We start from the raw sequence: 25,479 nt of genomic DNA, 5'->3' as shown, positions 1-25,479 counted from the left end.
ACCCACCCGCTATCAAGGCAGCTGCCTATCATGTCATGCCCTACCTGCACAGGTGTGCTGGCTACTCAAATGATCCAATTAAGGAGGCCATTTAGTCAGCAGCAGCAGAAGTCCTGTGCCTGGACGCTCCAACAGGGGCCAGACACAAGCAGAAGCAGAAGCAGCAGAAGCAGCAGCAGCACCACCTTTTGTTTTTTGGCTGCAGCAGCAGCAAGGCCCACAGGGCTGGCTAGCTGGCTAGCCAGCAAGCAGGTAGCAATGAAAGTAGGAATCTTTCTTTTTAACCCTGTAAGGGGGTGGTGCACTGTACCCGAAGATACTGCCATATCGGGTCAATGCATAGGGCGACGGAAGCAAGCTTCGAAATCGGCCCCCGTTCTCAAAAATCCATTTAATATATGGTCCCCAGATAGGGGACGTATCAGATATTAAACTGATAAGAACAGATACTACACTTGATCTTAGCCAAAAGGCCGAGAAGCGATAACCGTGAAAGGGGCGGGCCCAACAAGGTCCCCTTCATGGGCACTATCACTGCTTGCTGTCAGGGAGGCTGCCAGACAATTTTCCATGCACACTCTGGGCTGGGGGGCAGTCAACCACCAGTACACACAGCAGAACCTAAACCCATACCATTATTGCTAAGCAGCAAGACAGGGGCCCATTGCACTCCCACGGGGCCTTTTTAAATGCAATCCATAACCCGGATTTGCCAGGAACCCTTCTTACTCCTCCTACTTGCATGTGACACTGGGCTTAGGATCTGCATAGGAAACACACACACAAGCACACACCTACCTTTGTTGCCTGCAGATGCCTCCTTGGCTGTCCCCAAACGGTATCAAACCAACACCCACGGGAAGCTGTAAGCATAGAGGACATGCCTGCACCCCATTGGACTTACCTGTGTGGGTTAAATCCGGGTTATTTGACAACCTATGGCGGTGATGGTTCTGCTCAGGCAGAGCAGTGCTGATGCTCCTCATAAAGCTGTCGCTGCTGTGAAGGTTCTAGGTGACATCACAAATCCCTTTGGTTACATACACAACAAAGCTGGGTTGTTGTTGTTTACACTCTGCAAGGCCTGTGGAAGTGAGTGACATCATAGCACTGTAGTTCTGAGGGTTCAAGATGGATGCAACAATCTCCTGTTGCTTCTATGAAGGCCGTAATAGACGACATCACCAAACAGCTCCATAGTCACATACACAGCAAAGGAGAGATGTTGTTTACACCTAGTGATGTCAGTGGTATTGAGTGACATCACAGCACAGTGCTAAGGCTCCTGGGCCTGGACACAGCAGCGGCTGCAATATCTCAACGGAGAATACGTTTATATCTATGTGTGTGTGTGCGCATATATATATATATATATATTTCTCCGCCGAAATCACTTTTAAACCCATTTCCACCTTTTTTTCCCTTCTCTTCCTCTTACTTTTTTTTCACGTTTTTTTACGTTTTTCTCCTTTTCGCCTCTTTTCTGGGCGTATTATTCTTCTTTTTCTTCTTTTTTTTCGTCTAATGCATACCCCATCAGTGCAGCAATGCTTATTCAATACCGCCAGCAGATGGAGACACTGGGGGATAATTTTCTAAGGATTTATACTGATTTTTCCTGTCTGAATTTGTCGCACAGAAAGTTGCAGGCCAAATATGTGTGACATTTCTGCGACTTTAGCTTCTAGAGCATTTTTACAACATTATACATAGGTGCTGAATACATAAAAAGCGACTGTTCAGCGACAGACAAGTCGCATCGGCTGAAAGTAGGCCAGAATGTCAGTCCATGTTGGAGCAGGTTTAGATACAGTCTAAAGCATAGATCTCAAAGTCTGTGCACAGAATTTAGCAAGGGCCTCGCACCTTCTGATGCATCAGGTAGGTGCACAATAGCATAGCCTAACCCTCTGTACTTTGGTCTATATTGATGCGGGACATAGACAGCCAGCTGATGACCAATCCATTAGTGCAATGGATGGCTGGAAGCATTTGTCTTTGCCTTTGCAATACCACAGAAGCAATGCATGGTCAATGTACAGCAATGACACACCTGTGTGAACAGCCAGGAGACCCCCCCCCATGTTATGTTACATAGTTACATAGTTAGTACGGTCGAAAAAAGACATATGTCCATCACGTTCAACCAGGGAATTAAGGGGTAGGGGTGTGGCGCGATATTGGGGAAGGGATGAGATTTTATATTTCTTCATAAGCATTAATCTTATTTTGTCAATTAGGAACATTCAGCACCCACCCGCTATCAAGGCAGCTGCCTATCATGTCATGCCCTACCTGCACAGGTGTGCTGGCTACTCAAATGATCCAATTAAGGAGGCCATTTAGTCAGCAGCAGCAGAAGTCCTGTGCCTGGACGCTCCAACAGGGGCCAGACACAAGCAGAAGCAGAAGCAGCAGAAGCAGCAGCAGCACCACCTTTTGTTTTTTGGCTGCAGCAGCAGCAAGGCCCACAGGGCTGGCTAGCTGGCTAGCCAGCAAGAAGGTAGCAATGAAAGTAGGAATCTTTCTTTTTAACCCTGTAAGGGGGTGGTGCACTGTACCCGAAGATACTGCCATATCGGGTCAATGCATAGGGCGACGGAAGCAAGCTTCGAAATCGGCCCCCGTTCTCAAAAATCCATTTAATATATGGTCCCCAGATAGGGGACGTATCAGATATTAAACTGATAAGAACAGATACTACACTTGATCTTAGCCAAAAGGCCGAGAAGCGATAACCGTGAAAGGGGCGGGCCCAACAAGGTCCCCTTCATGGGCACTATCACTGCTTGCTGTCAGGGAGGCTGCCAGACAATTTTCCATGCACACTCTGGGCTGGGGGGCAGTCAACCACCAGTACACACAGCAGAACCTAAACCCATACCATTATTGCTAAGCAGCAAGACAGGGGCCCATTGCACTCCCACGGGGCCTTTTTAAATGCAATCCATAACCTGGATTTGCCAGGAACCCTTCTTACTCCTCCTACTTGCATGTGACACTGGGCTTAGGATCTGCATAGGAAACACACACACAAGCACACACCTACCTTTGTTGCCTGCAGATGCCTCCTTGGCTGTCCCCAAACGGTATCAAACCAACACCCACGGGAAGCTGTAAGCATAGAGGACATGCCTGCACCCCATTGGACTTACCTGTGTGGGTTAAATCCGGGTTATTTGACAACCTATGGCGGTGATGGTTCTGCTCAGGCAGAGCAGTGCTGATGCTCCTCATAAAGCTGTCGCTGCTGTGAAGGTTCTAGGTGACATCACAAATCCCTTTGGTTACATACACAACAAAGCTGGGTTGTTGTTGTTTACACTCTGCAAGGCCTGTGGAAGTGAGTGACATCATAGCACTGTAGTTCTGAGGGTTCAAGATGGATGCAACAATCTCCTGTTGCTTCTATGAAGGCCGTAATAGACGACATCACCAAACAGCTCCATAGTCACATACACAGCAAAGGAGAGATGTTGTTTACACCTAGTGATGTCAGTGGTATTGAGTGACATCACAGCACAGTGCTAAGGCTCCTGGGCCTGGACACAGCAGCGGCTGCAATATCTCAACGGAGAATACGTTTATATCTATGTGTGTGTGTGCGCATATATATATATATATATATATATATATATATATATATATATATTTCTCCGCCGAAATCACTTTTAAACCCATTTCCACCTTTTTTTCCCTTCTCTTCCTCTTACTTTTTTTTCACGTTTTTTTACGTTTTTCTCCTTTTCGCCTCTTTTCTGGGCGTATTATTCTTCTTTTTCTTCTTTTTTTTCGTCTAATGCATACCCCATCAGTGCAGCAATGCTTATTCAATACCGCCAGCAGATGGAGACACTGGGGGATAATTTTCTAAGGATTTATACTGATTTTTCCTGTCTGAATTTGTCGCACAGAAAGTTGCAGGCCAAATATGTGTGACATTTCTGCGACTTTAGCTTCTAGAGCATTTTTACAACATTATACATAGGTGCTGAATACATAAAAAGCGACTGTTCAGCGACAGACAAGTCGCATCGGCTGAAAGTAGGCCAGAATGTCAGTCCATGTTGGAGCAGGTTTAGATACAGTCTAAAGCATAGATCTCAAAGTCTGTGCACAGAATTTAGCAAGGGCCTCGCACCTTCTGATGCATCAGGTAGGTGCACAATAGCATAGCCTAACCCTCTGTACTTTGGTCTATATTGATGCGGGACATAGACAGCCAGCTGATGACCAATCCATTAGTGCAATGGATGGCTGGAAGCATTTGTCTTTGCCTTTGCAATACCACAGAAGCAATGCATGGTCAATGTACAGCAATGACACACCTGTGTGAACAGCCAGGAGACCCCCCCCCATGTTATGTTACATAGTTACATAGTTAGTACGGTCGAAAAAAGACATATGTCCATCACGTTCAACCAGGGAATTAAGGGGTAGGGGTGTGGCGCGATATTGGGGAAGGGATGAGATTTTATATTTCTTCATAAGCATTAATCTTATTTTGTCAATTAGGAACATTCAGCACCCACCCGCTATCAAGGCAGCTGCCTATCATGTCATGCCCTACCTGCACAGGTGTGCTGGCTACTCAAATGATCCAATTAAGGAGGCCATTTAGTCAGCAGCAGCAGAAGTCCTGTGCCTGGACGCTCCAACAGGGGCCAGACACAAGCAGAAGCAGAAGCAGCAGAAGCAGCAGCAGCACCACCTTTTGTTTTTTGGCTGCAGCAGCAGCAAGGCCCACAGGGCTGGCTAGCTGGCTAGCCAGCAAGCAGGTAGCAATGAAAGTAGGAATCTTTCTTTTTAACCCTGTAAGGGGGTGGTGCACTGTACCCGAAGATACTGCCATATCGGGTCAATGCATAGGGCGACGGAAGCAAGCTTCGAAATCGGCCCCCGTTCTCAAAAATCCATTTAATATATGGTCCCCAGATAGGGGACGTATCAGATATTAAACTGATAAGAACAGATACTACACTTGATCTTAGCCAAAAGGCCGAGAAGCGATAACCGTGAAAGGGGCGGGCCCAACAAGGTCCCCTTCATGGGCACTATCACTGCTTGCTGTCAGGGAGGCTGCCAGACAATTTTCCATGCACACTCTGGGCTGGGGGGCAGTCAACCACCAGTACACACAGCAGAACCTAAACCCATACCATTATTGCTAAGCAGCAAGACAGGGGCCCATTGCACTCCCACGGGGCCTTTTTAAATGCAATCCATAACCCGGATTTGCCAGGAACCCTTCTTACTCCTCCTACTTGCATGTGACACTGGGCTTAGGATCTGCATAGGAAACACACACACAAGCACACACCTACCTTTGTTGCCTGCAGATGCCTCCTTGGCTGTCCCCAAACGGTATCAAACCAACACCCACGGGAAGCTGTAAGCATAGAGGACATGCCTGCACCCCATTGGACTTACCTGTGTGGGTTAAATCCGGGTTATTTGACAACCTATGGCGGTGATGGTTCTGCTCAGGCAGAGCAGTGCTGATGCTCCTCATAAAGCTGTCGCTGCTGTGAAGGTTCTAGGTGACATCACAAATCCCTTTGGTTACATACACAACAAAGCTGGGTTGTTGTTGTTTACACTCTGCAAGGCCTGTGGAAGTGAGTGACATCATAGCACTGTAGTTCTGAGGGTTCAAGATGGATGCAACAATCTCCTGTTGCTTCTATGAAGGCCGTAATAGACGACATCACCAAACAGCTCCATAGTCACATACACAGCAAAGGAGAGATGTTGTTTACACCTAGTGATGTCAGTGGTATTGAGTGACATCACAGCACAGTGCTAAGGCTCCTGGGCCTGGACACAGCAGCGGCTGCAATATCTCAACGGAGAATACGTTTATATCTATGTGTGTGTGTGCGCATATATATATATATATATATATATATATATATATATATATATATATATATATATATATATATTTCTCCGCCGAAATCACTTTTAAACCCATTTCCACCTTTTTTTCCCTTCTCTTCCTCTTACTTTTTTTTCACGTTTTTTTACGTTTTTCTCCTTTTCGCCTCTTTTCTGGGCGTATTATTCTTCTTTTTCTTCTTTTTTTTCGTCTAATGCATACCCCATCAGTGCAGCAATGCTTATTCAATACCGCCAGCAGATGGAGACACTGGGGGATAATTTTCTAAGGATTTATACTGATTTTTCCTGTCTGAATTTGTCGCACAGAAAGTTGCAGGCCAAATATGTGTGACATTTCTGCGACTTTAGCTTCTAGAGCATTTTTACAACATTATACATAGGTGCTGAATACATAAAAAGCGACTGTTCAGCGACAGACAAGTCGCATCGGCTGAAAGTAGGCCAGAATGTCAGTCCATGTTGGAGCAGGTTTAGATACAGTCTAAAGCATAGATCTCAAAGTCTGTGCACAGAATTTAGCAAGGGCCTCGCACCTTCTGATGCATCAGGTAGGTGCACAATAGCATAGCCTAACCCTCTGTACTTTGGTCTATATTGATGCGGGACATAGACAGCCAGCTGATGACCAATCCATTAGTGCAATGGATGGCTGGAAGCATTTGTCTTTGCCTTTGCAATACCACAGAAGCAATGCATGGTCAATGTACAGCAATGACACACCTGTGTGAACAGCCAGGAGACCCCCCCCCATGTTATGTTACATAGTTACATAGTTAGTACGGTCGAAAAAAGACATATGTCCATCACGTTCAACCAGGGAATTAAGGGGTAGGGGTGTGGCGCGATATTGGGGAAGGGATGAGATTTTATATTTCTTCATAAGCATTAATCTTATTTTGTCAATTAGGAACATTCAGCACCCACCCGCTATCAAGGCAGCTGCCTATCATGTCATGCCCTACCTGCACAGGTGTGCTGGCTACTCAAATGATCCAATTAAGGAGGCCATTTAGTCAGCAGCAGCAGAAGTCCTGTGCCTGGACGCTCCAACAGGGGCCAGACACAAGCAGAAGCAGAAGCAGCAGAAGCAGCAGCAGCACCACCTTTTGTTTTTTGGCTGCAGCAGCAGCAAGGCCCACAGGGCTGGCTAGCTGGCTAGCCAGCAAGCAGGTAGCAATGAAAGTAGGAATCTTTCTTTTTAACCCTGTAAGGGGGTGGTGCACTGTACCCGAAGATACTGCCATATCGGGTCAATGCATAGGGCGACGGAAGCAAGCTTCGAAATCGGCCCCCGTTCTCAAAAATCCATTTAATATATGGTCCCCAGATAGGGGACGTATCAGATATTAAACTGATAAGAACAGATACTACACTTGATCTTAGCCAAAAGGCCGAGAAGCGATAACCGTGAAAGGGGCGGGCCCAACAAGGTCCCCTTCATGGGCACTATCACTGCTTGCTGTCAGGGAGGCTGCCAGACAATTTTCCATGCACACTCTGGGCTGGGGGGCAGTCAACCACCAGTACACACAGCAGAACCTAAACCCATACCATTATTGCTAAGCAGCAAGACAGGGGCCCATTGCACTCCCACGGGGCCTTTTTAAATGCAATCCATAACCCGGATTTGCCAGGAACCCTTCTTACTCCTCCTACTTGCATGTGACACTGGGCTTAGGATCTGCATAGGAAACACACACACAAGCACACACCTACCTTTGTTGCCTGCAGATGCCTCCTTGGCTGTCCCCAAACGGTATCAAACCAACACCCACGGGAAGCTGTAAGCATAGAGGACATGCCTGCACCCCATTGGACTTACCTGTGTGGGTTAAATCCGGGTTATTTGACAACCTATGGCGGTGATGGTTCTGCTCAGGCAGAGCAGTGCTGATGCTCCTCATAAAGCTGTCGCTGCTGTGAAGGTTCTAGGTGACATCACAAATCCCTTTGGTTACATACACAACAAAGCTGGGTTGTTGTTGTTTACACTCTGCAAGGCCTGTGGAAGTGAGTGACATCATAGCACTGTAGTTCTGAGGGTTCAAGATGGATGCAACAATCTCCTGTTGCTTCTATGAAGGCCGTAATAGACGACATCACCAAACAGCTCCATAGTCACATACACAGCAAAGGAGAGATGTTGTTTACACCTAGTGATGTCAGTGGTATTGAGTGACATCACAGCACAGTGCTAAGGCTCCTGGGCCTGGACACAGCAGCGGCTGCAATATCTCAACGGAGAATACGTTTATATCTATGTGTGTGTGTGCGCATATATATATATATATATATATATATATATATATATATATATATATATTTCTCCGCCGAAATCACTTTTAAACCCATTTCCACCTTTTTTTCCCTTCTCTTCCTCTTACTTTTTTTTCACGTTTTTTTACGTTTTTCTCCTTTTCGCCTCTTTTCTGGGCGTATTATTCTTCTTTTTCTTCTTTTTTTTCGTCTAATGCATACCCCATCAGTGCAGCAATGCTTATTCAATACCGCCAGCAGATGGAGACACTGGGGGATAATTTTCTAAGGATTTATACTGATTTTTCCTGTCTGAATTTGTCGCACAGAAAGTTGCAGGCCAAATATGTGTGACATTTCTGCGACTTTAGCTTCTAGAGCATTTTTACAACATTATACATAGGTGCTGAATACATAAAAAGCGACTGTTCAGCGACAGACAAGTCGCATCGGCTGAAAGTAGGCCAGAATGTCAGTCCATGTTGGAGCAGGTTTAGATACAGTCTAAAGCATAGATCTCAAAGTCTGTGCACAGAATTTAGCAAGGGCCTCGCACCTTCTGATGCATCAGGTAGGTGCACAATAGCATAGCCTAACCCTCTGTACTTTGGTCTATATTGATGCGGGACATAGACAGCCAGCTGATGACCAATCCATTAGTGCAATGGATGGCTGGAAGCATTTGTCTTTGCCTTTGCAATACCACAGAAGCAATGCATGGTCAATGTACAGCAATGACACACCTGTGTGAACAGCCAGGAGACCCCCCCCCATGTTATGTTACATAGTTACATAGTTAGTACGGTCGAAAAAAGACATATGTCCATCACGTTCAACCAGGGAATTAAGGGGTAGGGGTGTGGCGCGATATTGGGGAAGGGATGAGATTTTATATTTCTTCATAAGCATTAATCTTATTTTGTCAATTAGGAACATTCAGCACCCACCCGCTATCAAGGCAGCTGCCTATCATGTCATGCCCTACCTGCACAGGTGTGCTGGCTACTCAAATGATCCAATTAAGGAGGCCATTTAGTCAGCAGCAGCAGAAGTCCTGTGCCTGGACGCTCCAACAGGGGCCAGACACAAGCAGAAGCAGAAGCAGCAGAAGCAGCAGCAGCACCACCTTTTGTTTTTTGGCTGCAGCAGCAGCAAGGCCCACAGGGCTGGCTAGCTGGCTAGCCAGCAAGCAGGTAGCAATGAAAGTAGGAATCTTTCTTTTTAACCCTGTAAGGGGGTGGTGCACTGTACCCGAAGATACTGCCATATCGGGTCAATGCATAGGGCGACGGAAGCAAGCTTCGAAATCGGCCCCCGTTCTCAAAAATCCATTTAATATATGGTCCCCAGATAGGGGACGTATCAGATATTAAACTGATAAGAACAGATACTACACTTGATCTTAGCCAAAAGGCCGAGAAGCGATAACCGTGAAAGGGGCGGGCCCAACAAGGTCCCCTTCATGGGCACTATCACTGCTTGCTGTCAGGGAGGCTGCCAGACAATTTTCCATGCACACTCTGGGCTGGGGGGCAGTCAACCACCAGTACACACAGCAGAACCTAAACCCATACCATTATTGCTAAGCAGCAAGACAGGGGCCCATTGCACTCCCACGGGGCCTTTTTAAATGCAATCCATAACCCGGATTTGCCAGGAACCCTTCTTACTCCTCCTACTTGCATGTGACACTGGGCTTAGGATCTGCATAGGAAACACACACACAAGCACACACCTACCTTTGTTGCCTGCAGATGCCTCCTTGGCTGTCCCCAAACGGTATCAAACCAACACCCACGGGAAGCTGTAAGCATAGAGGACATGCCTGCACCCCATTGGACTTACCTGTGTGGGTTAAATCCGGGTTATTTGACAACCTATGGCGGTGATGGTTCTGCTCAGGCAGAGCAGTGCTGATGCTCCTCATAAAGCTGTCGCTGCTGTGAAGGTTCTAGGTGACATCACAAATCCCTTTGGTTACATACACAACAAAGCTGGGTTGTTGTTGTTTACACTCTGCAAGGCCTGTGGAAGTGAGTGACATCATAGCACTGTAGTTCTGAGGGTTCAAGATGGATGCAACAATCTCCTGTTGCTTCTATGAAGGCCGTAATAGACGACATCACCAAACAGCTCCATAGTCACATACACAGCAAAGGAGAGATGTTGTTTACACCTAGTGATGTCAGTGGTATTGAGTGACATCACAGCACAGTGCTAAGGCTCCTGGGCCTGGACACAGCAGCGGCTGCAATATCTCAACGGAGAATACGTTTATATCTATGTGTGTGTGTGCGCATATATATATATATATATATATATATATATATATATATATATATATTTCTCCGCCGAAATCACTTTTAAACCCATTTCCACCTTTTTTTCCCTTCTCTTCCTCTTACTTTTTTTTCACGTTTTTTTACGTTTTTCTCCTTTTCGCCTCTTTTCTGGGCGTATTATTCTTCTTTTTCTTCTTTTTTTCCGTCTAATGCATACCCCATCAGTGCAGCAATGCTTATTCAATACCGCCAGCAGATGGAGACACTGGGGGATAATTTTCTAAGGATTTATACTGATTTTTCCTGTCTGAATTTGTCGCACAGAAAGTTGCAGGCCAAATATGTGTGACATTTCTGCGACTTTAGCTTCTAGAGCATTTTTACAACATTATACATAGGTGCTGAATACATAAAAAGCGACTGTTCAGCGACAGACAAGTCGCATCGGCTGAAAGTAGGCCAGAATGTCAGTCCATGTTGGAGCAGGTTTAGATACAGTCTAAAGCATAGATCTCAAAGTCTGTGCACAGAATTTAGCAAGGGCCTCGCACCTTCTGATGCATCAGGTAGGTGCACAATAGCATAGCCTAACCCTCTGTACTTTGGTCTATATTGATGCGGGACATAGACAGCCAGCTGATGACCAATCCATTAGTGCAATGGATGGCTGGAAGCATTTGTCTTTGCCTTTGCAATACCACAGAAGCAATGCATGGTCAATGTACAGCAATGACACACCTGTGTGAACAGCCAGGAGACCCCCCCCCATGTTATGTTACATAGTTACATAGTTAGTACGGTCGAAAAAAGACATATGTCCATCACGTTCAACCAGGGAATTAAGGGGTAGGGGTGTGGCGCGATATTGGGGAAGGGATGAGATTTTATATTTCTTCATAAGCATTAATCTTATTTTGTCAATTAGGAACATTCAGCACCCACCCGCTATCAAGGCAGCTGCCTATCATGTCATGCCCTACCTGCACAGGTGTGCTGGCTACTCAAATGATCCAATTAAGGAGGCCATTTAGTCAGCAGCAGCAGAAGTCCTGTGCCTGGACGCTCCAACAGGGGCCAGACACAAGCAGAAGCAGAAGCAGCAGAAGCAGCAGCAGCACCACCTTTTGTTTTTTGGCTGCAGCAGCAGCAAGGCCCACAGGGCTGGCTAGCTGGCTAGCCAGCAAGCAGGTAGCAATGAAAGTAGGAATCTTTCTTTTTAACCCTGTAAGGGGGTGGTGCACTGTACCCGAAGATACTGCCATATCGGGTCAATGCATAGGGCGACGGAAGCAAGCTTCGAAATCGGCCCCCGTTCTCAAAAATCCATTTAATATATGGTCCCCAGATAGGGGACGTATCAGATATTAAACTGATAAGAACAGATACTACACTTGATCTTAGCCAAAAGGCCGAGAAGCGATAACCGTGAAAGGGGCGGGCCCAACAAGGTCCCCTTCATGGGCACTATCACTGCTTGCTGTCAGGGAGGCTGCCAGACAATTTTCCATGCACACTCTGGGCTGGGGGGCAGTCAACCACCAGTACACACAGCAGAACCTAAACCCATACCATTATTGCTAAGCAGCAAGACAGGGGCCCATTGCACTCCCACGGGGCCTTTTTAAATGCAATCCATAACCCGGATTTGCCAGGAACCCTTCTTACTCCTCCTACTTGCATGTGACACTGGGCTTAGGATCTGCATAGGAAACACACACACAAGCACACACCTACCTTTGTTGCCTGCAGATGCCTCCTTGGCTGTCCCCAAACGGTATCAAACCAACACCCACGGGAAGCTGTAAGCATAGAGGACATGCCTGCACCCCATTGGACTTACCTGTGTGGGTTAAATCCGGGTTATTTGACAACCTATGGCGGTGATGGTTCTGCTCAGGCAGAGCAGTGCTGATGCTCCTCATAAAGCTGTCGCTGCTGTGAAGGTTCTAGGTGACATCACAAATCCCTTTGGTTACATACACAACAAAGCTGGGTTGTTGTTGTTTACACTCTGCAAGGCCTGTGGAAGTGAGTGACATCATAGCACTGTAGTTCTGAGGGTTCAAGATGGATGCAACAATCTCCTGTTGCTTCTATGAAGGCCGTAATAGACGACATCACCAAACAGCTCCATAGTCACATACACAGCAAAGGAGAGATGTTGTTTACACCTAGTGATGTCAGTGGTATTGAGTGACATCACAGCACAGTGCTAAGGCTCCTGGGCCTGGACACAGCAGCGGCTGCAATATCTCAACGGAGAATACGTTTATATCTATGTGTGTGTGTGCGCATATATATATATATATATATATATATATATATATATATATATATATATATATATATTTCTCCGCCGAAATCACTTTTAAACCCATTTCCACCTTTTTTTCCCTTCTCTTCCTCTTACTTTTTTTTCTTTTTTTTTTAAGTTTTTCTCCTTTTCGCCTCTTTTCTGGGCGTATTATTCTTCTTTTTCTTCTTTTTTTTCGTCTAATGCATACCCCATCAGTGCAGCAATGCTTATTCAATACCGCCAGCAGATGGAGACACTGGGGGATAATTTTCTAAGGATTTATACTGATTTTTCCTGTCTGAATTTGTCGCACAGAAAGTTGCAGGCCAAATATGTGTGACATTTCTGCGACTTTAGCTTCTAGAGCATTTTTACAACATTATACATAGGTGCTGAATACATAAAAAGCGACTGTTCAGCGACAGACAAGTCGCATCGGCTGAAAGTAGGCCAGAATGTCAGTCCATGTTGGAGCAGGTTTAGATACAGTCTAAAGCATAGATCTCAAAGTCTGTGCACAGAATTTAGCAAGGGCCTCGCACCTTCTGATGCATCAGGTAGGTGCACAATAGCATAGCCTAACCCTCTGTACTTTGGTCTATATTGATGCGGGACATAGACAGCCAGCTGATGACCAATCCATTAGTGCAATGGATGGCTGGAAGCATTTGTCTTTGCCTTTGCAATACCACAGAAGCAATGCATGGTCAATGTACAGCAATGACACACCTGTGTGAACAGCCAGGAGACCCCCCCCCCATGTTATGTTACATAGTTACATAGTTAGTACGGTCGAAAAAAGACATATGTCCATCACGTTCAACCAGGGAATTAAGGGGTAGGGGTGTGGCGCGATATTGGGGAAGGGATGAGATTTTATATTTCTTCATAAGCATTAATCTTATTTTGTCAATTAGGAACATTCAGCACCCACCCGCTATCAAGGCAGCTGCCTATCATGTCATGCCCTACCTGCACAGGTGTGCTGGCTACTCAAATGATCCAATTAAGGAGGCCATTTAGTCAGCAGCAGCAGAAGTCCTGTGCCTGGACGCTCCAACAGGGGCCAGACACAAGCAGAAGCAGAAGCAGCAGAAGCAGCAGCAGCACCACCTTTTGTTTTTTGGCTGCAGCAGCAGCAAGGCCCACAGGGCTGGCTAGCTGGCTAGCCAGCAAGCAGGTAGCAATGAAAGTAGGAATCTTTCTTTTTAACCCTGTAAGGGGGTGGTGCACTGTACCCGAAGATACTGCCATATCGGGTCAATGCATAGGGCGACGGAAGCAAGCTTCGAAATCGGCCCCCGTTCTCAAAAATCCATTTAATATATGGTCCCCAGATAGGGGACGTATCAGATATTAAACTGATAAGAACAGATACTACACTTGATCTTAGCCAAAAGGCCGAGAAGCGATAACCGTGAAAGGGGCGGGCCCAACAAGGTCCCCTTCATGGGCACTATCACTGCTTGCTGTCAGGGAGGCTGCCAGACAATTTTCCATGCACACTCTGGGCTGGGGGGCAGTCAACCACCAGTACACACAGCAGAACCTAAACCCATACCATTATTGCTAAGCAGCAAGACAGGGGCCCATTGCACTCCCACGGGGCCTTTTTAAATGCAATCCATAACCCGGATTTGCCAGGAACCCTTCTTACTCCTCCTACTTGCATGTGACACTGGGCTTAGGATCTGCATAGGAAACACACACACAAGCACACACCTACCTTTGTTGCCTGCAGATGCCTCCTTGGCTGTCCCCAAACGGTATCAAACCAACACCCACGGGAAGCTGTAAGCATAGAGGACATGCCTGCACCCCATTGGACTTACCTGTGTGGGTTAAATCCGGGTTATTTGACAACCTATGGCGGTGATGGTTCTGCTCAGGCAGAGCAGTGCTGATGCTCCTCATAAAGCTGTCGCTGCTGTGAAGGTTCTAGGTGACATCACAAATCCCTTTGGTTACATACACAACAAAGCTGGGTTGTTGTTGTTTACACTCTGCAAGGCCTGTGGAAGTGAGTGACATCATAGCACTGTAGTTCTGAGGGTTCAAGATGGATGCAACAATCTCCTGTTGCTTCTATGAAGGCCGTAATAGACGACATCACCAAACAGCTCCATAGTCACATACACAGCAAAGGAGAGATGTTGTTTACACCTAGTGATGTCAGTGGTATTGAGTGACATCACAGCACAGTGCTAAGGCTCCTGGGCCTGGACACAGCAGCGGCTGCAATATCTCAACGGAGAATACGTTTATATCTATGTGTGTGTGTGCGCATATATATATATATATATATATATATATATATATATATATATATATTTCTCCGCCGAAATCACTTTTAAACCCATTTCCACCTTTTTTTCCCTTCTCTTCCTCTTACTTTTTTTTCACGTTTTTTTACGTTTTTCTCCTTTTCGCCTCTTTTCTGGGCGTATTATTCTTCTTTTTCTTCTTTTTTTTCGTCTAATGCATACCCCATCAGTGCAGCAATGCTTATTCAATACCGCCAGCAGATGGAGACACTGGGGGATAATTTTCTAAGGATTTATACTGATTTTTCCTGTCTGAATTTGTCGCACAGAAAGTTGCAGGCCAAATATGTGTGACATTTCTGCGACTTTAGCTTCTAGAGCATTTTTACAACATTATACATAGGTGCTGAATACATAAAAAGCGACTGTTCAGCGACAGACAAGTCGCATCGGCTGAAAGTAGGCCAGAATGTCAGTCCATGTTGGAGCAGGTTTAGATACAGTCTAAAGCATAGATCTCAAAGTCTGTGCACAGAATTTAGCAAGGGCCTCGCACCTTCTGATGCATCAGGTAGGTGCACAATAGCATAGCCTAACCCTCTGTACTTTGGTCTATATTGATGCGGGACATAGACAGCCAGCTGATGACCAATCCATTAGTGCAATGGATGGCTGGAAGCATTTGTCTTTGCCTTTGCAATACCACAGAAGCAATGCATGGTCAATGTACAGCAATGACACACCTGTGTGAACAGCCAGGAGACCCCCCCCCATGTTATGTTACATAGTTACATAGTTAGTACGGTCGAAAAAAGACATATGTCCATCACGTTCAACCAGGGAATTAAGGGGTAGGGGTGTGGCGCGATATTGGGGAAGGGATGAGATTTTATATTTCTTCATAAGCATTAATCTTATTTTGTCAATTAGGAACATTCAGCACCCACCCGCTATCAAGGCAGCTGCCTATCATGTCATGCCCTACCTGCACAGGTGTGCTGGCTACTCAAATGATCCAATTAAGGAGGCCATTTAGTCAGCAGCAGCAGAAGTCCTGTGCCTGGACGCTCCAACAGGGGCCAGACACAAGCAGAAGCAGAAGAAGCAGCAGCAGCACCACCTTTTGTTTTTTGGCTGCAGCAGCAGCAAGGCCCACAGGGCTGGCTAGCTGGCTAGCCAGCAAGCAGGTAGCAATGAAAGTAGGAATCTTTCTTTTTAACCCTGTAAGGGGGTGGTGCACTGTAAGCAAGCTTCGAAATCGGCCCCGTTCTCAAAAATCCATTTAATATATGGTCCCCAGATAGGGGACGTATCAGATTATTAAACTGATAAGAACAGATACTACACTTGATCTTTAGCCAAAAGGCCGAGAAGCGATAACCGTGAAAGGGGCGGGCCCAACAAGGTCCCCTTCATGGGCACTATCACTGCTTGCTGTCAGGGAGGCTGCCAGACAATTTTCCATGCACACTCTGGGCTGGGGGCAGTCAACCACCAGTACACACAGCAGAACCTAAACCCATACCATTATTGCTAAGCAGCAAGACAGGGGCCCATTGCACTCCCACGGGGCCTTTTTAAATGCAATCCATAACCCGGGATTTGCCAGGAACCCTTCTTACTCCTCCTACTTGCATGTGACACTGGGCTTAGGATCTGCATAGGAAACACACACACAAGCACACACCTACCTTTGTTGCCTGCAGATGCCTCCTTGGCTGTCCCCAAACGGTATCAAACCAACACCCACGGGAAGCTGTAAGCATAGAGGACATGCCTGCACCCCATTGGACTTACCTGTGTGGGTTAAATCCGGGTTATTTGACAACCTATGGCGGTGATGGTTCTGCTCAGGCAGAGCAGTGCTGATGCTCCTCATAAAGCTGTCGCTGCTGTGAAGGTTCTAGGTTGACATCACAAATCCCTTTGGTTACATACACAACAAAGCTGGGTTGTTGTTGTTACACTCTGCAAGGCCTGTGGAAGTGAGTGACATCATAGCACTGTAGTTCTGAGGGTTCAAGATGGATGCAACAATCTCCTGTTGCTTCTATGAAGGCCGTAATAGACGACATCACCAAACAGCTCCATAGTCACATACACAGCAAAGGAGAGATGTTGTTACACCTAGTGATGTCAGTGGTATTGAGTGACATCACAGCACAGTGCTAAGGCTCCTGGGCCTGGACACAGCAGCGGCTGCAATATCTCAACGGAGAATACGTTTATATCTATGTGTGTGTGTGCGCATATATATGTATGTATATATCATATATATACTATATATACTATATATATATATTCTCCGCCGAAATCACTTTTAAACCCATTTCCACCTTTTTTTCCCTTCTTTCCTCTTACTTTTTTTTTCACGTTTTTTTACGTTTTTTCTCCTTTTCGCCTCTTTTCTGGGCGTATTATTCTTCTTTTTCTTCTTTTTTTTCGTCTAATGCATACCCCATCAGTGCAGCAATGCTTATTCAATACCGCCAGCAGATGGAGACACTGGGGGATAATTTTCTAAGGATTTATACTGATTTTTCCTGTCTGAATTTGTTCGCACAGAAAGTTGCAGGCCAAATATGTGTGACATTTCTGCGACTTTAGCTTCTAGAGCATTTTTACAACATTATACATAGGTGCTGAATACATAAAAAGCGACTGTTCAGCGACAGACAAGTCGCATCGGCTGAAAGTAGGCCAGAATGTCAGTCCATGTTGGAGCAGGTTTAGATACAGTCTAAAGCATAGATCTCAAAGTCTGTGCACAGAATTTAGCAAGGGGCCTCGCACCTTCTGATGCATCAGGTAGGTGCACAATAGCATAGCCTAACCCTCTGTACTTTGGTCTATATTGATGCGGGACATAGACAGCCAGCTGATGACCAATCCATTAGTGCAATGGATGGCTGGAATCATTTGTCTTTGCCTTTGCAATACCACAGAAGCAATGCATGGTCAATGTACAGCAATGACACACCTGTGTGAACAGCCAGGAGACCCCCCCCATGTTATGTTACATAGTTACATAGTTAGTACGGTCGAAAAAAGACATATGTCCATCACGTTCAACCAGGGAATTAAGGGGTAGGGGTGTTGGCGCGATATTGGGGAAGGGATGAGATTTATATTTCTTCATAAGCATTAATCTTATTTTGTCAATTAGGAACATTCAGCACCCACCCGCTATCAAGGCAGCTGCCTATCATGTCATGCCCTACCTGCACAGGTGTGCTGGCTACTCAAATGATCCAATTAAGGAGGCCATTTAGTCAGCAGCAGCAGAAGTCCTGTGCCTGGACGCTCCAACAGGGCCAGACACAAGCAGAAGCAGAAGCAGCAGAAGCAGCAGCAGCACCACCTTTTGTTTTTTGGCTGCAGCAGCAGCAAGGCCCACAGGGCTGGCTAGCTGGCTAGCCAGCAAGCAGGTAGCAATGAAAGTAGGAATCTTTCTTTTTAACCCTGTAAGGGGGTGGTGCACTGTACCCGAAGATACTGCCATATCGGGTCAATGCATAGGGCGACGGAAGCAAGCTTCGAAATCGGCCCCCGTTCTCAAAATCCATTTAATATATGGTCCCCAGATAGGGGACGTATCAGATATTAAACTGATAAGAAACAGATACTACACTTGATCTTAGCCAAAAGGCCGAGAAGCGATAACCGTGAAAGGGGCGGGCCCAACAAGGTCCCCTTCATGGGCACTATCACTGCTTGCTGTCAGGGAGGCTGCCAGACAATATTTCCATGCACACTCTGGGCTGGGGGGCAGTCAACCACCAGTACACACAGCAGAACCTAAACCCATACCATTATTGCTAAGCAGCAGACAGGGGCCCATTTGCACTCCCACGGTGGGCCTTTTTAAATGCAATCCATAACCCGGATTTGCCAGGAACCCTTCTTACTCCTCCTACTTGCATGTGACACTGGGCTTAGGATCTGCATAGGAAACACACACACAAGCACACACCTACCTTTGTTGCCTGCAGATGCCTCTTTGGCTGTCCCCAAACGGTATCAAACCAACACCCACGGGAAGCTGTAAGCATAGAGGACATGCCTGCACCCCATTGGACTTACCTGTGTGGGTTAAATCCGGGTTATTGACAACCTATGGCGGTGATGGTTCTGCTCAGGCAGAGCAGTGCTGATGCTCCTCATAAAGCTGTCGCTGCTGTGAAAGGTTCTAGGTGACATCACAATCCCTTTGGTTACATACACAACAAAGCTGGTTGTTGTTGTTTACACTCTGCAAGGCCTGTGGAAGTGAGTGACATCATAGCACTGTAGTTCTGAGGGTTCAAGATGGATGCAACAATCTCCTGTTGCTTCTATGAAGGCCGTAATAGACGACATCACCAAACAGCTCCATAGTCACAATACACAGCAAAAGGAGAGATGTTGTTTACACCTAGTGATGTCAGTGGTATTGAGTGACATCACAGCACAGTGCTAAGGCTCCTGGGCCTGGACACAGCAGCGGCTGCAATATCTCATCGGAGAATACGTTTATATCTATGTGTGTGTGTGCGCATATATATATATATATATATATATATATAATATATATATATATATATATTATATATATATTTCCTCCGCCGAAATCACTTTTAAACCCATTTCCACCTTTTTTTCCCTTCTCTTCCTCTTACTTTTTTTTCACGTTTTTTTACGTTTTTCTCCTTTTCGCCTCTTTTCTGGGCGTATTATTCTTCTTTTTCTTCTTTTTTTTTCGTCTAATGCATACCCCATCATGCAGCAGCAATGCTTATTCAATACCGCCAGCAGATGGAGACACTGGGGGATAATTTTTCTAAGGGATTTATACTGATTTTTCCTGTCTGAATTTGGTCGCACAGAAAGTTGCAGGCCAAATATGTGTGACATTTCTGCGACTTTAGCTTCTAGAGCATTTTTACAACATTATACATAGGTGCTGAATACATAAAAAGCGACTGTTCAGCGGACAGACAAGGTCGCATCGGCTGAAAGTAGGCCAGAATGTCAGTCCATGTTGGAGCAGGTTTAGATACAGTCTAAAGCATAGATCTCAAAGTCTGTGCACAGAATTTAGCAAGGGCCTCACACCTTCTGATGCATCAGGTAGGTGCACAATAGCATAGCCTAACCCTCTGTACTTTGGTCTATATTGATGCGGGACATAGACAGCCAGCTGATGACCAATCCATTAGTGCAATGGATGGCTGGAAGCATTTGTCTTTGCCTTTGCAATACCACAGAAGCAATGCATGGTCAATGTACAGCAATGACACACCTGTTGTGAACAGCCAGGAGACCCCCCCCCCATGTTATGTTACATAGTTACATAGTTTAGTACGGTCGAAAAAAGACATATGTCCATCACGTTCAACAGGGAATTAAGGGGCAGGGGTGTGGCGCGATATTGGGGAAGGGATGAGATTTTATATTTCTTCATAAGCATTAATCTTATTTTGTCAATTAGGAACATTCAGCACCCACCCGCTATCAAGGCAGCTGCCTATCATGTCATGCCCTACCTGCACAGGTGTGCTGGCTACTCAAATGATCCAATTAAGGAGGCCATTTAGTCAGCAGCAGCAGAAGTCCTGTGCCTGGACGCTCCAACAGGGGCCAGACACAAGCAGAAGCAGAAGCAGCAGAAGCAGCAGCAGCACCACCTTTTGTTTTTTGGCTGCAGCAGGCAGCAAGGCCCACAGGGCTGGCTAGCTGGCTAGCCAGCAAGCAGGTAGCAATGAAAGTAGGAATCTTTCTTTTTAACCCTGTAAGGGGGTGGTGCACTGTACCCGAAGATACTGCCATATCGGGTCAATGCATAGGGCGACGGAAGCAAGCTTCGAAATCGGCCCCCGTTCTCAAAAATCCATTTAATATATGGTCCCCAGATAGGGGACGTATCAGATTATTAAACTGATAAGAACAGATTTTTTTTTTTTTTTTTTTTTTTTTTTTTATCTAAAGCCGAGGAACGTGCTTTCGATTCACCCAAAGTGCAAGAAAAAGTGCAAACGTGTTACACTAAAAAAACGTTGCACAAAGGATGCGGTCTATCGCAAGCCCTTCTCCGATAGGAGAGAGGCCCCCCAACAAACCTTACCCTTCGCCTCCGGGACCAAAAGGTACCTGCGAGGTTCCAGGTTCGATGTCCTTTTCGCCCGAAGCTACTAGGAGACAACAAATGCTCCCGGCATCCCCCTTGGCGTTAGCCAAGGTATCTGCCCCGCAGAGCCGATTACGGTATGTACCCTGCGAAGCAGGAGTACCCGGGGTGTTTGCAGGGAGGTGCGGAACCTAATGGCCACACACACCTCCCCTAGACCGCCATGGAGGGACACCCAGAAGGGCTACCGCATCCTGACAAATCCTGTGAACACACAACAACGCAAAAAGTGACACAGTGAGACAAAAAATAAATAAATAAGTGAATGTGTGCAGATATACTGCCCGGACATCCGGCCGGATCTATAAAAATTTCTCTGATCCTAGCCACGAAGGCCGGGAATCAAGAGGTGAGTGGCCACAAGGTGAAGAGATTATGGTGCCCGTGCTTCAACTCAGTGAGCCTATTCTCCCAGTGAGTTTCGGCACCTCGGGGTCACCACTCCCCGAGGCACAAAAGTACCTCGGCTCTAGACCCTCTCAGCCTCATGGCGAGACCCGGAGGGAACAGGTCACATCGGGGCAGCCGTCGAGCTGATTCCTCAGAACCAGCCCCGGAAAGCCCTGGTACACCTGCATCCTCCATGCAGCACCCATCCCCACCAGCATGAAAACTGATAAGAACAGATACTACACTTGATCTTAGCCAAAAGGCCGAGAAGCGATAACCGTGAAAGGGGCGGGCCCAACAAGGTCCCCTTCATGGGCACTATCACTGCTTGCTGTCAGGGAGCTGCCAGACAATTTTCCATGCACACTCTGGGCTGGGGGGACAGTCAACCACCAGTACACACAGCAGAACCTAAACCCATACCATTATTGCTAAGCAGCAAGACAGGGGCCCATTGCACTCCCACGGGGGCCTTTTTAAATGCAATCCATAACCCGGATTTGCCAGGAACCCTTCTTACTCCTCCTACTTGCATGTGACACTGGCTTAGGATCTGCATAGGAAACACACACACAAGCACACACCTACCTTTGTTGCCTGCAGATGCCTCCTTGGCTGTCCCCAAACGGGTATCAAACCAACACCCACGGGAAGCTGTAAGCATAGAGGACATGCCTGCCACCCCATTGGACTTACCTGTTGTGGGTTAAATCCGGGTTATTTGACAACCTATGGCGGTGATGGTTCTGCTCAGGCAGAGCAGTGCTGATGCTCCTCATAAAGCTGTCGCTGCTGTGAAGGTTCTAGGTGACATCACAAATCCCTTTTGGTTACATACACAACAAAGCTGGGTTGTTGTTGTTTACACTCTGCAAGGCCTGTGGAAGTGAGTGACATCATAGCACTGTAGTTCTGAGGGTTCAAGATGGATGGCAACAATCTCCTGTTGCTTCTATGAAGGCCGTTAATAGACGACATCACCAAACAGCTCCATAGTCACATACACAGCAAAGGAGAGATGTTGTTTACACCTAGTGATGTCAGTGGTATTGAGTGACATCACAGCACAGTGCTAAGGCTCCTGGGCCTGGACACAGCAGCGGCCTGCAATATCTCAACGGAGAATACGTTTATATCTATGTGTGTGTGTGCGCATATATATATATATAATATATATATATATATATATATATATATATTTCTCCGCCGAAATCACTTTTAAACCCATTTCCACCTTTTTTTCCCTTCTCTTCCTCTTACTTTTTTTCACGTTTTTTTTACGTTTTTCTCCTTTTCGCCCCTCTTTTCTGGGCGTATTATTCTTCTTTTTCTTCTTTTTTTTTCGTCTAATGCATACCCCATCAGTTGCAGCAATGCTTATTCAATACCGCCAGCAGATGGAGACACTGGGGGATAATTTTCTAAGGATTTATACTGATTTTTCCTGTCTGAATTTGTCGCACAGAAAGTTGCAGGCCAAATATGTGTGACATTTCTGCGACTTTAGCTTCTAGAGCATTTTTACAACATTATACATAGGTGCTGAATACATAAAAAGCGACTGTTTCAGCGACAGACAAGTCGCATCGGCTGAAAGTAGGCCAGAATGTCAGTCCATGTTGGAAGCAGGTTTAGATACAGTCTAAAGCATAGATCTCAAAGTCTGTGCACAGAATTTAGCAAGGGCCTCGCACCTTCTGATGCATCAGGTAGGTTGCACAATAGCATAGCCTAACCCTCTGTACTTTGGTCTATATTGATGCGGGACATAGACAGCCAGCTGATGACCAATCCATTAGTGCAATGGATGGCTGGAAGCATTTGTCTTTGCCTTTGCAATACCACAGAAGCAATGCATGGTCAATGTACAGCAATGACACACCTGTGTGAACAGCCAGGAGACCCCCCCCCCATGTTATGTTACATAGTTACATAGTTAGTACGGTCGAAAAAAGACATATGTCCATCACGTTCAACCAGGGAATTAAGGGGTAGGGTTGTGGCGCGATATTGGGGAAGGGATGAGATTTTATATTTCTTCATAAGCATTAATCTTATTTTGTCAATTAGGAACATTCAGCACCCACCCGCTATCAAGGCAGCTGCCTATCATGTCATGCCCTACCTGCACAGGTGTGCTGGCTACTCAAATGATCCAATTAAGGAGGCCATTTAGTCAGCAGCAGCAGAAGTCCTGTGCCTGGACGCTCCAACAGGGGCAGACACAAGCAGAAGCAGAAGCAGCAGAAGCAGCAGCAGCACCACCTTTTGTTTTTTGGCTGCAGCAGCAGCAAGGCCCACAGGGCTGGCTAGCTGGCTAGCCAGCAAGCAGGTAGCAATGAAAGTAGGAATCTTTCTTTTTAACCCTGTAAGGGGGTGGTGCACTGTACCCGAAGATACTGCCATATCGGGTCAATGCATAGGGCGACGGAAGCAAGCTTCGAAATCGGCCCCCGTTCTCAAAAATCCATTTAATATATGGTCCCCAGATAGGGGACGTATCAGATATTAAACCTGATAAGAACAGATACTACACTTGATCTTAGCAAAAGGCGAGAAGCGATAACCGTGAAAGGGGCGGGCCCAACAAGGTCCCCTTCATGGGCACTATCACTGCTTGCTGTCAGGGAGGCTGCCAGACAATTTTCCATGCACACTCTGGGCTGGGGGGCAGTCAACCACCAGTACACACAGCAGAACCTAAACCCATACCATTATTGCTAAGCTGCAAGACAGGGGGCCCATTGCACTCCCACGGGGCCTTTTTAAATGCAATCCATAACCCCGGATTTGCCAGGAACCCTTCTTACTCCTCCTACTTGCATGTGACACTGGGCTTAGGATCTGCATAGGAAACACACACACAAGCACACACCTACCTTTGTTGCCTGCAGATGCCTCCTTGGCTGTCCCCAAACGGTATCAAACCAACAACCCACGGGAAGCTGTAAGCATAGAGGACATGCCTGCACCCCATTGGACTTACCTGTGTGGGTTAAATCCGGGTTATTTGACAACCTATGGCGGTGATGGTTCTGCTCAGGCAGAGCAGTGCTGATGCTCCTCATAAAGCTGTCGCTGCTGTGAAGGTTCTAGGTGACATCACAAATCCCTTTGGTTACATACACAACAAAGCTGGGTTGTTGTTGTTTACACTCTGCAAGGCCTGTGGAAGTGAGTGACATCATAGCACTGTAGTTCTGAGGGTTCAAGATGGATGCAACAATCTCCTGTTGCTTCTATGAAGGCCATAATAGACGACATCACCAAACAGCTCCATAGTCACATACACAGCAAAGGAGAGATGTTGTTTACACCTAGTGATGTCAGTGGTATTGAGTGACATCACAGCACAGTGCTAAGGCTCCTGGGCCTGGACACAGCAGCGGCTGCAATATCTCAACGGAGAATACGTTTATATCTATGTGTGTGTGTGCGCATATACTATATATATATATATATATATATATATATATATATATATATATATATATATTTCTCCGCCGAAATCACTTTTAAACCCATTTCCACCTTTTTTTCCCTTCTCTTCCTCTTACTTTTTTTCACGTTTTTTTACGTTTTTCTCCTTTTCGCCTCTTTTCTGGGCGTATTATTCTTCTTTTTCTTCTTTTTTTTCGTCTAATGCATACCCCATCAGTGCAGCAATGCTTATTCAATACCGCCAGCAGATGAGACACTGGGGATAATTTTCTAAGGATTTATACTGATTTTTCCTGTCTGAATTTGTCGCACAGAAAGTTGCAGGCCAAATATGTGTGACATTTCTGCGACTTTAGCTTCTAGAGCATTTTTACAACATTATACATAGGTGCTGAATACATAAAAAGCGACTGTTCAGCGACAGACAAGTCGCATCGGCTGAAAGTAGGCCAGAATGTCAGTCCATGTTGGAGCAGGTTTAGA

At 46.2% G+C, this 25,479-nt stretch overlaps 10 non-coding genes and 2 pseudogenes across 10 annotated transcripts; all 12 read right to left on the bottom strand.

Annotated features, from left to right (window-relative positions):
• Positions 1 to 294: 294 nt before the first annotated feature.
• On the bottom strand, positions 295 to 485 carry LOC130341837 (U2 spliceosomal RNA). The gene has a single exon (XR_008881600.1). It is a non-coding gene; the product is annotated as a U2 spliceosomal RNA (small nuclear RNA).
• Positions 486 to 2,545: 2,060 nt separating this feature from the next.
• Positions 2,546 to 2,736, bottom strand: LOC130341836 (U2 spliceosomal RNA). Its single transcript, XR_008881599.1, has one exon. It is a non-coding gene; the product is annotated as a U2 spliceosomal RNA (small nuclear RNA).
• A 2,084-nt stretch (positions 2,737 to 4,820) lies between these two features.
• Positions 4,821 to 5,011, bottom strand: LOC130341835 (U2 spliceosomal RNA). The gene has a single exon (XR_008881598.1). It is a non-coding gene; the product is annotated as a U2 spliceosomal RNA (small nuclear RNA).
• A 2,102-nt stretch (positions 5,012 to 7,113) lies between these two features.
• On the bottom strand, positions 7,114 to 7,304 carry LOC130341833 (U2 spliceosomal RNA). Its single transcript, XR_008881597.1, has one exon. It is a non-coding gene; the product is annotated as a U2 spliceosomal RNA (small nuclear RNA).
• Positions 7,305 to 9,392: 2,088 nt separating this feature from the next.
• LOC130341832 (U2 spliceosomal RNA) lies at positions 9,393 to 9,583 on the bottom strand. The gene has a single exon (XR_008881596.1). It is a non-coding gene; the product is annotated as a U2 spliceosomal RNA (small nuclear RNA).
• Positions 9,584 to 11,669: 2,086 nt separating this feature from the next.
• LOC130341831 (U2 spliceosomal RNA) lies at positions 11,670 to 11,860 on the bottom strand. Its single transcript, XR_008881595.1, has one exon. It is a non-coding gene; the product is annotated as a U2 spliceosomal RNA (small nuclear RNA).
• Positions 11,861 to 13,957: 2,097 nt separating this feature from the next.
• On the bottom strand, positions 13,958 to 14,148 carry LOC130341830 (U2 spliceosomal RNA). Its single transcript, XR_008881594.1, has one exon. It is a non-coding gene; the product is annotated as a U2 spliceosomal RNA (small nuclear RNA).
• A 2,051-nt stretch (positions 14,149 to 16,199) lies between these two features.
• On the bottom strand, positions 16,200 to 16,377 carry LOC130341811 (U2 spliceosomal RNA; annotated as a pseudogene).
• A 2,092-nt stretch (positions 16,378 to 18,469) lies between these two features.
• Positions 18,470 to 18,660, bottom strand: LOC130341808 (U2 spliceosomal RNA). Its single transcript, XR_008881578.1, has one exon. It is a non-coding gene; the product is annotated as a U2 spliceosomal RNA (small nuclear RNA).
• A 2,115-nt stretch (positions 18,661 to 20,775) lies between these two features.
• LOC130341815 (U2 spliceosomal RNA) lies at positions 20,776 to 20,971 on the bottom strand. The gene has a single exon (XR_008881582.1). It is a non-coding gene; the product is annotated as a U2 spliceosomal RNA (small nuclear RNA).
• A 699-nt stretch (positions 20,972 to 21,670) lies between these two features.
• Positions 21,671 to 21,830, bottom strand: LOC130341817 (U2 spliceosomal RNA; annotated as a pseudogene).
• Positions 21,831 to 23,929: 2,099 nt separating this feature from the next.
• Positions 23,930 to 24,119, bottom strand: LOC130341810 (U2 spliceosomal RNA). The gene has a single exon (XR_008881580.1). It is a non-coding gene; the product is annotated as a U2 spliceosomal RNA (small nuclear RNA).
• Between the last annotated feature and the right edge of the window lie 1,360 nt (positions 24,120 to 25,479).

This window comes from Hyla sarda, unplaced genomic scaffold, assembly GCF_029499605.1.
Source record: "Hyla sarda isolate aHylSar1 unplaced genomic scaffold, aHylSar1.hap1 scaffold_629, whole genome shotgun sequence".
Lineage (NCBI taxonomy): Eukaryota > Metazoa > Chordata > Amphibia > Anura > Hylidae > Hyla > Hyla sarda.
This window is presented reverse-complemented; position numbering and strand designations above follow the sequence as displayed.